The sequence below is a fragment of the Anomaloglossus baeobatrachus genome, chromosome 11 (genome assembly GCF_048569485.1).
Source record: "Anomaloglossus baeobatrachus isolate aAnoBae1 chromosome 11, aAnoBae1.hap1, whole genome shotgun sequence".
In the NCBI taxonomy this organism is placed as follows: domain Eukaryota; kingdom Metazoa; phylum Chordata; class Amphibia; order Anura; family Aromobatidae; genus Anomaloglossus; species Anomaloglossus baeobatrachus.
Genome location: NC_134363.1, coordinates 23,639,853 through 23,655,741, shown reverse-complemented (window position 1 = coordinate 23,655,741; position 15,889 = coordinate 23,639,853). Strand labels below are relative to the sequence as shown.

The following is a 15,889-nucleotide window of genomic DNA, read 5'->3' as shown; positions in this document are numbered from 1 at the left end:
CAGTTGTTTACACCTTTATACCAACCATCATTTTCGTCCGATTTTTATGATTAGTTGCTTTCCAACCTAAGAAGACCACCAAAGTGAAATAGGATGTCCTTAACTAGTAGACCAAATTATATACATCCATAAAAATTAACTTTTATTACTGAAGTGATTAAAAAGATGTCCCAATCAGACACTCACAAACAAACAAATACACACAATATGCGTGTTATGTGTGATCAATATGTGTAGGTTTATGGGGTACTCGGTGCCAGGCAGCGTATAACTGGGGAATGTCACTTGGTGGCCATTGCCCGGTTCTATGCCCTGGGTTCTTTTTAAAATGGGGATATTTACAGGGGAGATTGGAATAAAGTTTATACGTGACGCCACCTGTGGTGTACGGCCAGGTAAGGGGCCGCCGTTGCAGGTTTCTTCTCACCGGGGGTGGATGTTGATTGCAGCCAAGATGGAGTCACTCCCCCCACAGGCAGAGTGGGTGCCCCGCGAGGATGGCCTGCTGGCTGGTAGTGGGCCGTGGGCACGGGTCGGCGTCGCCGGTAAATAATGGAGATGAGGCAAGAGCTCTGGTTCAGGTGTTTACTCACTGGTAGGAGATTGCCTGAGAGTGTCCTGGTTCACTGCTGATAAGTCTCTGGTTATCTGGTGCAAGTTCCAGGCGGTTACCGGTGCCAGTGTAAATGTCCTGTTTGCCCTCGCTATGAAGCGACTGGCAGAAGGAACCTGGGCCGAGCTCCAGGTTACAAGCCCCAGGCTCCACAGCAGAAAGATGAGCTGTGTTTCGTCCCTCCAGCACTGGTGCTCTCCGGCACCCAGTCTGGTCTCAGGGGACGTCCCTCAAGAAAGCTCTTTATGTGTAATGGCTACCTCCTCTTATACCCCATGTGGCACCCGCCCCCCAGTGGTTATCCTGGTGACCGGGAAGTCCCATGCTACTGGATGGCTGACTCTCCCTGCCCACCCCAGTTCACTCCCCCCCATGGGGAAAGCACCTAACTGCATGTGAAAAATGTGTGTCTGATGTGAGCACCGGCAAACCACCTGTCACTTACCCCAGATAGATACTGCTCCTTAATTTAGTTGCAGTACACTGTAGCGATCAGAGGTTCAGGGGAGCTACAAATACACACTAGATAGGAAACAGAAAAGAGGGGAGCCAGCACGATCTGAGAATAGCATGCAAACAATTTAAAGTTAAAATTTACATATTATTCCAACTGTACTATAATTCAAAACGAAATTTTTTGCAAATAATTGATAATTTTTTTTAGCCACCCCTGCCACGTCATGGCAAATCTCGATAGTGGGGTCCTACTCTATATTTAATATTTATATTGTGCCATGTGGCCTCCTAAATTCATTAAAAGCAGAACCATATTTAAGCAACACATATACCTGTAACATTTCAGAAACCGCTTCCATGTTCTCAAGGAAAGGCAACTGCGAATGAAGGCAGCCCAGGTCCAGCATGTGCAGCGAATGCCACACACACCAGAACAATGTCAGAAATGACCCTCACAGTGCCAGACAAGGGTCCATGAATGAAGGCGGAGTAGGCCCAAATTTAAGGTGCTTAATTAACAAAGTCTGTGAACAAGGGGGAGGTGTTTGAGTGTGAACAGTCACCAATGTATAATTTTGATAGAAGTAGAAGGAATTTTCAAACCAAATCAGGCGTGCACACAGGGCCGGATTATAGGCGGGGCAGGCGGGGCTCCAGCCCTGGGGCCCCCACCAAAAGAGCTTCTAAGGGGGCCCCCACCACCAGGGCCATACTGCCACTAGGCACCTGTCAGCATTTTTTCTTTTCTTCACACCCTCTCCCCCTCCGTAAAGACAGTCTAATAAATCAGCTGTGTTTTCGGTGGGGAAGGGGGGGGGGTTGGTGCACGGCTATTTATTTGTATCTGCGTCTTTAAGACGTAAAAACAAACTGCAGGCACAGGACGCTAATTGACCCCGGAAGTACCAGCGCTTGCACTTCCGGAGTCAGAGGTGTGCCAATGAGCTTCCTGCTATGTGCTGCGGCCGTACCCAGCGAGGAGCAGTAAGGGGCAGCTGCCCCCCCCCCAGAAGCAGGGACACGGTGTAGTGCGCCGCTGTATCTGCTGTCCCCGCTGCAGTCCTCAGCAGTGTGTACATGCCGGGCACACTAGCAAGCAGGAGCAGGAGGCAGCGCGCTGTGCTGTGCCGGCTCTGCTGTGTGCTGTGTGCCCGGCATGTACACACTGCGCAGCGGAGCCGGTGACCGCACCTTCCTCCTTCTGTTCCTATTCAAATGTATATGCATCTCTCAGACGTAAATACATTTGAACAGCGCGCTGGGACTGGGCCCCGCCCCCAACGTGCAGCAACATGATGAGATCAGCACCTTGCTGATGTCATCACAGTGCTGCAGGCGCCACACAGGGGACATCAGGAAGCGAGAATTCCATGAAGGAGCTGAAGAGACAGGTTTAATTAATGGGGATGAGTGGGGAGGGGCTGAGGACACATAACGGGAAACATTTGTGAAGGAACACAGCTTTGTGAAAGGCAGAGGAGGAGTACTGTATTCCGAGTAAGGGGGGGAGGCAGGAGTGTGTCGGGATGGGGCAGTGTTAATAAATAAATTTGTGTGTGTAGGGGGTGAAGAGGGTTGCATTGTATTGTGTGTGGGGGGAGGGGTAATGTGGGGTGCATTATATTGTGTGTAGGGGGAGGGGTAATGGAGGGTGCATTGTATTGTGTGGGGGGGAGAGGTAATGGGGGGTGCATTGTATTGTGTGGGGGGAGAGGTAATGGTGGGTGCATTGTATTGTGTGTGGGGGGAGGGGTAATGGAAGGTGCATTGTATTGTGTGTGGGGGTGGGGTAATGGGAGGTGCATTGTATTGTGTGTGGGGAAAGGGGTAATAGAGGGGGCATTGTATTGTGTGGGGGGGTAATGGGGGTGCATTGTATTGTGTGTGTGTGGGGGGAGGGGTAATGGGAGGTGCATTATAATGAGTGTGGGGGTAATGGGAGGGGTGCATTGTGTGTGTGTAGGGGGTGATGTGGGGTGCATTGTATGTGTGTGTAGGGGGTTGATGGGGGGTGCATTGTGTGTGTGTGTGTGTGTGTAGAGGGTGATGGGGGGTGCATTGTATTTGTGTGTGTGTGTGTGTGTGTGTAGGGGGTGATGTGGAGTGTGTGTGTGTGTAGGGGTGATGGGTGGGTGCAGTGTGCGTGTGTGTGTAGGGGGTGATGTTGGATGTGTGTAGGGGGTAATGTGGGGTGTGTGTGTGTGTAGGGGGTGATGGGTGGGTGCAGTGTGTGTGTGTGTATAGGGGGTGATGGTTGGGTGCAGTGTGTGTGTGTGTGTGTGTGTGTGTGTGTGTGTGTAGAGGGTGATGGAGGTGCATTGTATTGTGTGTGTGTGAGAAAGCCATGGAACCCATAGGGTGGAGGGGCGACATGACTAGAGGGAAGGAGTGATGGGGTTAATAGGAACAGGAATGGTCATGTATAGGGCAGAGAAAGGGATTGGTGGGTAGGTGGAGTTCTCTGGAGGAAGAGGTGGGACAGATGAGGGGTGTAAGTATAGGAAATCTGGCTTATCCCCTCTCTTGATTTCCGGACATTGAGCGATCCGGACGTCCGACGGGATGGCTGTGATGCAGGACCAGCGGCGAACATCACATGGCAGTGCACGGGCCCCTGGCAGCGCGGTCCCACGTCAGGGCTGCCGGGGGTTAACCCGTCGGCACTTTCCCCTCGCTCCCCGGTCTGCAGCGGGTGGCGGTATCCCCCCCTCCCCTCTCCTTCAGGTACTTGCAGTGTGCTGGGGGAGCGAGGAGGAGATGTGAGAGCCCCTTCGGGGACCCTCCACATCAGCGACGTGGGCAGCGGTGGTACCCAGCAGCCGCTCCGGCCGTGGGAGGAATCTCCGTCCGGGCCGCGGCAGCCGGGAGGGGGGCGTGGCTAGTCTGCGGCCTACTTACGGTTTCGAGCCGAGGCCTGGATTGCTGGATGCGGCAGCTCCTGGACAGTAGAGCGCTCGGCGGTGGACGGAGGCCAGCGCAACCCCCGCCGGACGGTGGGGGGGCCGTGGGGCTGCTGCCAGTGGGGTATCCGGCATCAGGGCAGGCGAGCCTGGTGCGACGGGTGCCCAGGTGGGGGTGACGGCAGGGCCCTGCGGTTTCTGCCCGGTCACCCAGAGCAGGCGTGCAGCTCCCGGCAGCGGCGGTCTCCCCCAGGAGGGGGAGGGCCCAGCGGACAGAGGCTTGCGTGGGCCCAGGAGGGCTGGATGCGGCGGCTCCTGACTGGGAGAGCGCCCGGCGGAGGACGGAGGCCAGCAGTACCCCCCGCAAGCGGTGGGGGGGGGCCGAGGGGCTGCAGCCAGCAGGGGGTACGGCGCCAGGACAGGCGAGCCTGGTGCGACGGGTGCCTGGGAGGCGTTAGTAAGTGGGGGGTGACGGCGGGGGCCCTGCGGTTCCTGCCCGGTCACCCCGATCTGGCGAGCAGCTCCCGGCAGCAGCGGTCTCCCCCAGGAGGGGGAGGGCCCGGCAGTCGGATGCTTTCTGGGCCCAGGAGGGCAGGATGTGACGGCGGCTCTAGATGGGAGTCTGCTGGCAGCGGGTCGGGCCGCAGGTACCCCCCTTCCCTTGCAGGCGGCGGGGGGGGGGGGTCGGGCCAGAAGATGATGAGGCCCGCGGTGGCAGCCCATGGGACGGTGTGGTGTCCAGGGTTGTTGCCGCAGGGCAGAAGACGGAGCCTGGAGGACAGTGCCCACGCGGCGTACCAGGAGGACAGCCGTGGTGGTTGCGGCGCTTCGGCAGCGCCTGCATTACCTGAGCCAGAGGCAGTCGGCTCCAGCGAGGAGGATTGAGCAGTGTCGTTGGAAGATTCAGATGTCCAGATGGCTTGACTTCTACTCCAGTATCCGCCGGGTCGCGGTCGGGTGAGACAGCCGTGAATTCGGCGGGATTTTGGGGAGCACCTGGGGGTGCAAAAAAAGGTAGTGTGGGGGGGCGGCTGCGGATATGGCAGCGCCAAGGGGGTCAGTGATATTGCACCAGGAAGGGGGTCTTCCTGCAAGGGTTTGTTGTATGACACGGTTGCCGGGAGTGCGCGTGCGCCGGCGGCGGCATGGACAGGAGCGGCGGTGGTAGGCGCAGGTACGGCAGGCAGAGTGAGGGCGCATGAGGCGGCGGGGGAGATTGTTCTGGCAGAGTCGATGGGGGCTGTGACAGAGGAAGAGATGTGGAAAGAAAAGGGGGATGAGTTGGTGCGTCTGGATGGCAGAGGCAATTGTGAGAGGTATATATGTGCGTTGAAAGCCCGCTGGGGGCTTACCTATTGGCGGATGTGAGGGATAAGATTTGCAAGGGGTGATGGTTGAAATATTCTCCCTGCTGCCCCTGGAACAGTTTCACTTGGATGAGGCAAGCTAGGTGACTCCAGGAAGGAGGGGGAGGGGATGCACCGTTATAGGTCATCTCTCGGATATTTGCAATTTGGCGGCGGGCATTTTGCGTTCTTTTGGTGAGTGTATTGGGGAGCAGGAATTGGGAAATTGTTTGGTGTTGTTTGGTTATATGGTTGCATTTGGGGGTGCTTGTAGGTCAGTTGGCGGTGTAGCATGGCTTCTGTACGCCAAGCGATTTTGGCAGGGGACGGTGTTGGGTACAAGTATGCGGTAAGATCATAAGGGCATATCATTCTGGATGCGGTGATGGCGGCTCCTGGTCAACCCCCCCACCCCCTTTCCCAGGGTGCAGCCGGGTGCTTGAGACTTGGAACCCCGGCGAACCGGATGACGGGGGGGGGGGTGTGTGGGCAGGATAGTGATGGGCAGTGCAAATTTGGCACCGCCTGTCGTCTGATGCACAAGTGTTCGGGCTGTGGAAGGGGACATAGCACTTCCCACGTTTTTGTATTCTGTCGGTGTTGGGGATCTTTGCTCCTTATTGGAATTGGCGCTTTGCTAAGGGAGGCCCGGATGTGGTCAGTGGGCAGTTGGGTAAGGAAGTGGCTTTGGGCAGGTTTGGGGGGGCTATTCGAGGCCCTCCTTGTCATGATTGGGTTTCTCCGTTGGGGGTGGTGCAAAAAGGTGCCAAAGCTTATTTCGGCTTATTCAATTTTATCTTATACGGAGGGGTCATCTGTGTGTGTCTGCATTGCTCCAGATTTGTCGACGGTTTATTATTGTGTCGTGGGACAGAGTGTGGGATTTGGTAAAGGCGGTGAGCCGTGGAGCATTGATGGCGAAGGCGGCTGTGGAGGCGGCATTTAGGTTGTCATTGGTCCACTCCTGCTAGCCAACATTTCTGGTGTTGCTGTGGGGATGGGAATTATTACGTTGTTCGCTGTTGGGTGGTAACATTTCGTGTTGCTATTTGAGGCGGTTATTTCTTTGTTGAGTGGGTTGTGCATGGTGTGTCCAGGATTACATCGCTCATTCATTATTGGATGATTTGCTTTTGCGTCAGGTCGGCGGGCCCGATGTTTCGTGTGGGGTTTGTTGTCTCATTGCCGAAGGTGGCGGTTACTCTTTTGGCGTCCCGTGGGCGCAGGATAAGACTGAAGGTCCAGCATCGGTGATGCGGTTTATGGGGGATAAAGATTGATGTTCTGGCTATGGAGCGTAGGCTCCGTGGGTAAGAGTGTGGTCCTACGGGCTGTGCTAGAGGCAGTAGATCAGCTAGGGCAGTGCGGTTTAAGGTGGTGCGGTCTTCGCTGGGGCACTGGAACTGCGGGTGCAGAGATACGGCATTGTGGAGTGCGTTTGCTGGATGGCTGTCGTCGGCTACGCCAAGGGTGCAGCCATTGGCTCATTTTGTGGGGGGTCACGAGGGAAATCATGGACAATCTAATGGTAGGATGTTTTCTTGCGGCGATTTCAATAGCTGCGCGTGATGGCTGGGTAAGGTGGTACCTGATGGAATGTTGCAGCGGTCCTCGGATGCGGCAGGACCGGCTGTTTTGGTTTAGCATGGTGGGGTATTGCTTCCAATTTTTGGTTGTGGTCGAATTGTGGGGGGTTAGCAGTTTTTTGCGTGAGGAAGGTGTGCTGTCACGGTGTTTATTAGTCGCTGGAGGATTTGATTATTGGTTTGTTGGCTAATTCTGTGCCAAGGGTGGTCTACTTGCAGCATTTCGTTCTCAAATGTATGTGGTATAATAAAAAAAAAAAAAAATTTTAGGTGTGGCACAACCCGTGCCGGGGTCAAAAAAGGGGTAGCTGCTGCTTTGTTTCGTTTCAGTTCCGCAGGTTTCGGGAGTTGAAGCCGGGGGCGGAAGAGGTTGGAACGGTGTTTCCGGGGGGCTTGTGGAGTCAGGAGAGGCTGTGTTTGGGAGCTGGTCAGGAACTTGGTGACTGTGGTTACTTGTTGCTGATATATAGAACTGTAGGCGGCATGGATAACGTTGTTTGGGGCCAGGTTTAGGGGGGGCCCGGTGGTGTATTTGGTGGTCTTGTTGACAGTGGTGACTAACAGATTTTTCGGGTTGGTAGGTCGGCATCGGCAGTGGTCCATGGGATGGCGGCTGTGGTTTTGAGTTGAAGTTTAGGGGTGAGAGGGATGTTTTCGGAGGATTTTCGGGTGCGGTAAGGCCTTGAAGGGTTTTTCGCAAGGGTGTGAAGGAGCCGGACGCAAGGGTCCGATCTCCTTTGTGGTGTTAAAGCGTTTTGGGAGTGATTTGTGGTTGATATGTTCATTTGATTGTGAGCGGGTCTGTGTTTCCTTTGGCCCAAAACAGTTGGTGTTAGCCTTGTATGGGGCGCTGCAAATCAGGGGTTGGCAGGCCCATCTACGGTTAGGGGCGGTGGTTTGATGTTGGCAGTTTGGCCTGCGGTGGGGCAGGGGGTTGAGCGCTGACTTCGTCGCGCACAAACAATGGATCAGGCAGGTTGTGAAGGTTGGGGGTGTTATACGCGGCCCTGGGTGTGGAATCATGTCGGGAGGACGCCCAGGACTGTTGTTGTGTCATGTGGATGGTTTCCCCCCCCCTTGTTTTGTTAAGGTACCAGTTTTGGCAGTGCTGGAGACTTGCTTGCATGGGGCGGGGGTGGGCACCCGGAGTATTACGGGTCGCATTCCTTCTGGATTGGTGCTGCCACGGAGGCCCCTTGGTGTGGTCTCGGGAAAGTGTTTGTGAGCTGTAGTGGTAAGGAGGACCCCTCTTGTTTTCGTCATTACGTTCGGCCTCCGTTGTTATCATGTTAAGGCCAACGGGGGGGTTTTTTGAGTCTTTTTGGAAGTGGAACATGTTTGGTTAGCATAACCGGTTGGTGTTTTATCTGTGGGGTTTAACCTGTGGGTTTGTGGTGCGTGTGTGCCTCATTTGGTTATTCGGGCACGAGTTTGTAGGGGGGTTCGGCGGGCTGAGGCTCGCCCAAATTTTCGCCAGCTGGGTCTGGACGGCCCTAATGGTGCTAGTTCTATATGTGGGAGGCAGTGATTTGGTGGCCCAGGCATCTCGGGAGTTAATTATAAAAAAAAAAAAAAAAAAAGTTAATTATACTTATATTGGTTTGTTGCATCTGTGGAAGATATACACCGAGGGTGGTTGATAGTGTGGCCGGGTGTAGTGGAGAGGGCTCGTTCGGTAGCTAGTATCACTTGAGCCTATTGGGTTGCGGCACTGAGAGTTGGTGTCGCTGATCTGGTAGTTTCGGAGATGCAATGGGGGTGTATTTTAATGATATTGGTGCTGTTTGTGGCACTGGAATTGTGTGGAGGTGTGGCACAAGCTTTTGGTGTGTGGCGGGTCCAGGCCACGTAAGGAGTCACGTGCCCTGTCCTGTGGGGATAGGTCTGGTCCAGAGATGATTGAAGGCAATAGTAACTGGACTGAGGGACACCATCTTGGCATGGTGGCTCCGGGTTCCGGGATGTTGCAGACACGGGGTTCTGCAAAGTTGGGGGTATTAATCCGTTGGTGATTAATACCTCATCTCTGGGTCGGTGTGTTGCGGCCAGGGATATTGGTGTGAGAAGTTGTTCCTGGACTGGGCCTACTCAGGGTTATATATTTAATGTATTGATTACTGTGTTACCTATTATTTGTTGGGGTCGCCCGTTGGACGGCGCCCCTTTGTGTTTAGAATGTAAATAATAGGTAATAAAGGCTGCTGTGGCCAGTTTGAACCAAGTCACATGCAGTCCGTGTATTATTTACAGATGGTATTGGTGGGTAACACATACACACAGCACGACTGGAGAATCCTTCCTCAATGGTCATGTGTAGTAGGTAATGGAGGGTGCATTGTATTTGTATGTGTGTGTGTGTGTGTGTCAGAGCTGTGTGTGTGTGTGTCAGAGCTGTGTTTGTAAGAAGCAGTACTGTGTGTGTGTGTGTGTGTGTATATGAATTAGAGCAGTCTGTGCGGCCCCCCAGATCTATATGGGTCCCCCAGAGCACTATCTCACCCATCCCAGTAATGAGTACACCACCAGAGCTGCTTGCCACTCCAGTAACGTCTATGCCCCCTGCCCCTCCTATAATGTATATATTGTAGCCCCCAGCCCCTCCTGTGATGTATATATTGTAGCCCCCAGCCCCTCCTGTAATGTATATATTGTAGCCCCCAGCCCCTCCTATAATGTATATATTGTAGCCCCCAGCCCCTCCTGTGATGTATATATTGTAGCCCCCAGCCCCTCCTGTAATGTATATATTGTAGCCCCCAGCCCCTCCTATAATGTATATATTGTAGCCCCCAGCCCCTCCTATAATGTATATATTGTAACCCCCAGCCCTTCCTGTGATGTATATATTGTAGCCCCCAGCCCCTCCTATAATGTATATATTGTAGCCCCCAGCCCCTCCTGTGATGTATATATTGTAGCCCTCAGCCCCTCCTGTAATGTATATATTGTAGCCCCCAGGCCCTCCTGTGAAGTATATATGACTCGCCCACCCCAGGGCTATGGGACACCCGGTGCCGGGCCGGACTAGTCCGGTGGTAGTCAGTGGTCGCTGGGCCCAGCTCCGTGGCCCTGGTGGGTGTCAGTTAATATGTGGCTTGAATTAAAGTTTGTGTTCGTGACGCCACCTGTGGTATGCGGCTAATAGGCCGCCGCTGCTGTATGAGGCCTCTGGGGAATGATATGGCAGCAATGGTGGTACTACTCCCCACAGGTGGAGCAATGCCCCGGGGCACAGTTGGTGCTTGTGAGTGTCTATGCAGATGAAATAACAGAGGCAACTTCAAGGGTACAGTTTCAAGTTCTTTACTCACAATTCTTGTCACAGTCCTGCAGGAACCCTTGGCCTGCTGGGACCACTGTCAGGGACCTCCGCCGTTTCTGGGTGATTCTGAGAGTAAAAGCCGGTACCCTTCCCTTAAGTGTCTCTATCTTCTGCTGTCTTCCTTAGCCTTGCCTTGGTAGGTTGAACCTGGCTTGGCCTCCACAACAGCCTCCAGGCTGGGGAGTCACCTGTCAGCTGATTATCCCTTTTCTAGAGTTACTGCTGTGGGCTGTGGCCCGGGGAGTTTACAACATTCCCTGGGCCTCGGTTTTTACTGTTTGGAGATGATCTTTGCACTCCTCCGGTTTCTAGGGACCGTCCCCTGTTGCAGCTTGATCCCTCCACCGATGTTCTTGTGGAACAGGCCACCGCAGCTCTACAACTACCCGTGGTACCTCTAGGACTACCCGTGGCCCTGGGACCCTTTCTGTTCTCTGCGTGGTGTCACCTGGACCCTATGAGTCCCAGGATCTTCACCAGGAAGTGTCTCTTTCCTTCTTTTCAGCTCCTGACTGACTTGGAGCTTTCTCTCCGTTACTTCTTCTCCTCCTTGCCTGCCTCCAGCAGGCCTCCTTCTCCTTCCCCTCCCTCTCTTCGACTCCCTAAACTTGACCTTCCTCTCTCTGTCTGCACTCTTGTGGCTCCTCCCACCTCCCCAGTTGCTCTGATCTACCCTATAGGAGCAGGGATGGGTCTTATGACCCCTCCCAGTATGCAGCATGGGAGGGTTGTCTGCCACTTTCCCTGGTCCCAGTGTGTTCCTAGCAATGGGTGTAGTGTGGATTTACCAGGGGACCGGAGTTCATTCCCTTCCTCTCCCAGAATGGGGCATCACACCGCTGGATGGGGTGCAATGACCTGTGGCGACGGAAGCCTCAGGGGCGCCACATATACAGCAGTGCTGTCAGTGTGCAGTCATGTCTGTCAGTGGCAGCCATCGTGAAACACAGCCACATGTCCTGAAGGAGCTGGACGGAAACAAGCGGGAGAGGTGAGTAAGGCTGCTGGCGATTTCCCCATATTAATACCTGTAAGGGCTCATGCGCATGTAACTGCTGAATATTCTGCAGCGATTTGACAGCACATGTGCGCGTCAAATCGCTGCAGAAACACTGCATAATGGATGCAGTTTTTCTGTACAAAAAAAGCCGATTTCCTGCGCTCTGGCTGCTTCCCCCACCATAGACAGAGGGGAGCTACATCCATAGCGCACGGAATAATTGACATGCTCATTTTATGAACGCATTTGGGTCAACATTTTAGCACCCAAATCGCTGCGTTCATAAAAGCAACATGTGCACGTATCATGCACAATCTACATAGACTGTGCAGGGGACGCACGACGCATGCATTTACACTGCAGTGCTATACGCAGCGTAAATGCATGGAATTACGCAACGTGCGCACGAGTCCTAATGCGTCTGTGTCTGCATGTATGTCAGTGTATATGACTGTGCATATATTTGTCTGTTTATAAGTATTTTTCTGAATTTGTCTTCAAATATGTATATGTGTGTATGCCTGTATGTGTATGTGCGTGTCTGTGTGTGGATGGGGTCCACTGAGACTCTTTCACCCGGAGGCCACAAAAACCTGGAGCCGGCCCTGCCTGCCTTAACATTGGGATCAATAAAAAATATGTGAGTAAAGTGCGCTTTAAATGCTACAATATATGTAACGATGTGTCGGCGGGGCCACGTCGTAAGTGACGCACATCCGGCATCGTTATTGATATTGTAGAGTGTGACAGCTACGAGCGACCCTAATTGTACGTTAAAACGTTGATCGCATACACGTCATTCATTTTCTAAAAATTGAACGTCCGGTTGTTCAATGTTCCCGAGGCAGCACACGTCGCTCCGTCTGACACCCCGGGAACGATGAACACAGCTTACCTGCGTCCCGCCAGCAATGAGGAAGGAAGGAGGTTGGCGGGATGTTTACGTTCCCGCTCATCTCCGCCTCTCCGCTTCTATTGGCCGGCCGCTGTGTGACGTAGCTGTGACACCGAACGTCCCTCCCACTTCAGGATGTTCGCCGCCCACGGTGAGGTCGTTTGGAAGGTAAGTACGTGTGACGGGGGATAATCGTTTGTGCGACACGGGCAACAAATTGCCCGTTCCGCACATACGATGGGGGCGTGTGCGATCGCATACGAGATCGCATATGTAATTGAAACATGTAAAGCAGCCTTAACTCTACTTTCTGTGTATAAGTGACGGCTGTGAGTGATCCTGGACTGTATCTGTATTGTAGTGCTGTAACTCTGAATGTGGCAGAACAGGAGAAGATAACTGTTCATTGGATTTATATCTAAATGCTACAGTTCGTGCTCTACTGTTATGGCTAAAAATGTTAACATTATGGGGCCCCCACCAGATTTTCTGCCCAGGGCCCCCCACTAACCTTAATCTGGCCCTGCTAACTACTATTTGTTAAAGTATGCCCTAGTGATGGTGAACCCCTGCGTCAACCATGATTCAGGCCATAGGGCTAATTTTTTATAAACACTAGGCACATTGTGCAGTAGACAAACCAGGACAGTAATCCTACCAAATTAGTTTTTGTATTTGTTAAAGTATGCCCTAGTGATGGTGAACCCCTGCGTCAACCATGATTCAGGCCATAGGGCTAATTTTTTATAAACACTAGGCACATTGGGCAGTAGACAAACCAGGACAGTAATCCTACCAAATTAGTTTTTGTCATTGGAGACCCCTGTCATAGATTGTCCCACATTGTGACTGAGATAGGGGATACATATTCAAAAGCAATTTACAATTGCTGTTGATGAACAACTGATGGCCCTCTGAAAACTTAAATTGAGAGCTGAAGAATGACATGGACGAGGAGGAGGAGGAGGGTAAAGCCCAACGCTACATTGGGCGCCTTGTATATTGCTATGGAATATGTATTCCACTATCTGAGTCTCAATGAGGAAAGGACCACCCAAATGTATGTTATTAAGTCCCCTCTTGCATAAATAAATAAATAAGGAGACAAGCGCAATATGAGAAGCATCCGTGGATGAATTTAGGTATTTAAATATTTATAATTGCTCACCTTTGCAGGTTGTGCACCCCCGCACAACTCCAGTGAAAGCTTATCAGTCTTGAGAAACCCTCCGTTCTGATTCCAGTGTCCAGGCTTATTGCATCCAGACTTGTGGTATCGTTGTCGGCTCCTGAGCTCCACCGGCACCTTGGAATTCAGGTTTTCCTCCACGATCCTCCAGTTCCCAGCTGGATTCTATAATGGGTTAGCAGGTCCTTTGCAGCTACTACCGAATCCCATTTGAGGAGTGGGTATATGGAAAAGAGTTCTTTCGGTCTAATGTAGCGCAACAAGGACACTTGCTGGTATTATTTGTTGTACTTTAATGAGTATATGCTCCTATTAATACAACGCGTTTCAGCAGATATACTTTCATCAGGTATCTTTTTTCTTTTTTTTTTAACGCGTTTTAGCAGATATGCTTTCATCAGGTATAATAGGAGCAGTGTTTAAAACTTCTTATATAGATTAAAAACCAAAAGGGTGGACCTTTTGGGTGTGCCGCTCATGGATCATTGTAATTTTAACCCTTAAAGATCCCTGATGGCTGGAAATCACATCAGAGTAATATATTAAGAATTTCAGGGAAAAAAAAAATTCTCTCTCTTCCCCTTCTCTTTCTTTTTTCTTTTTTTTTTTTCCTTTCTTTTTTTCTTTTTCTTTTCTCTTTTTTTCTCTTTTCCTTTTTTCCTCTTCCTTTTCTGTCTCCTTTTTATATATGTATCTATCATTGGTGAATTAATTAAAAAATTAATTAGTATTAAGATAATATACTATTAAAACCATACTATTTTCCAGGTGTATTATAAAAAAATAAAATAATTTCCAAATGTATTATAAATTAAAATAATTTATGATGGAGTTGAATAAAACTGCATAACTACTCTTATTAGGGCTAGTTTTTGTGTATATTGATGTTATGCATATATCTCTATATCTTTATATATAGGTTTTAAATATATTAAATATCAATAAAATATAAAAAATATAAAATCGTATATAGATATTTATAAAATTTATTAAAATTCTTGATTATAAATTACCTTTAATAAATTTCAAATCTAGAGTAGTTTATGCCGTGATTCATCTCCCTCATATTTTTCTCCATTCATATGTATGTTTCTTTTGGTATCTGAACCTGTATAACATCAATTGTATAGATATATGCGTGAAAGGAGGGATTTATTCATTATTCATCTATTCATTTTTTTCATATATGTATATATTATTATATTTATATATTATTCATTTATTTCACATTTTTTACATATGTTAAAGGGGAACATCTAAGTTGTGGTTTATTATCTACTGTTTAGCAACATTGTCTAGTGTTAAATTGTGCCCTTCTGGGGCCAATGTACCTAGTTTAAAGATCCAGTAGCTTTCTTTCTTGATCAATCTTGCTAATGAATCCTTTTCATTGCTGTTGATTTGGTCTATAATAGTTAATGACATTTTGCTGGGGTCTTTATTGTGTGTACTATCATAATGTTTGGAAATACTATGTAATTGATATCCCAATCTTATATTATGGCGGTGTTTATTCAATCTTTGGTGCATTTCTTGTACAGTCCGTCCAACATATTGTATACCGCATGGACATTCTAGCAGGTAAACTACATATTTTGATTGACAGTTCAATCTAAATTTTATTGGGAAGGTTTCACCTGTAGTTTTAGAAGTGAATGTCTTTGCCCCTTTAGCTATCACTTTACAACACATGCATTTAGATGTTAGGCATGGGTAGCACCCATTTTTATTAGTATTTTCAATTGTGGGTATTCTTGATTTTATTGTTGTGTTACTGGGTGCGACCATGTTCCCCAAACATTTGTTTTTTTTATATATAATAATAGGTTTTTTTGGGATATGTTCAGATAGAACAGGATCCCCCTTTAATATGAACCAGTATTTTTTCACTAGGTTTTCAATGATTGTTCGTGGTTGGCAGCATGTGGTCACCAGACTCCATTTTATAAATTTTGTCATGTAATTTTTTTCGCTGTTTTCCATACGGGTATTAGTTTTAGGTTTTATGCAGATCTCTTGTGGGAGGAAGTTAGTTTTCTTATAGGCATCATATATCAGTTTTTTTGGATACCCCTTTTCTAGGAATCGTTTTTTTTAGAATTTTTGATTCTGTTTTGAAATTGTCATCTTCCGTGCAATTTTTTCTCACTCTTCTATATTGTCCGTATGGGATATTTTGAATCCATCTGGGTAGATGACCACTGTTAAATCTCAAGTAACTGTTGACATCCACTGGTTTGAAAAAGGTTGACGTTGTAACCTTCCCCATCTCATCCACCATAATTTGTATATCCAGGTACTTTATTACCTTATCTGAGTGTGTGGCTGTAAAGGATAATCCCCAATTATTCTTATTTAGATCCCTTACAAATTCATCCACCATTACTTCAGGACCTTTCCAGATCAGGAACAGGTCATCTATGAAACGGTGGTACATTATTATATGTTTTGCATATTTGGACTGTGCGATGGAGAATGACTCAAACGCACCCATAAATATATTTGCGTAACTGGGTGCGAATCTGGTCCCCATTGCACAGCCTTTAGTTTGTCTGTAGTATGAGCCTTCAAAGGTGAAAATG

At 49.7% G+C, this 15,889-nt stretch overlaps 1 protein-coding gene across 2 annotated transcripts in view; it reads left to right on the top strand.

Moving 5' to 3' along the window:
- LOC142256141 (N-formyl peptide receptor 2-like) overlaps positions 1-15,889 on the top strand; it is a 43,691-nt gene that overhangs the window by 10,617 nt on the left and 17,185 nt on the right. The window lies entirely within an intron of this gene.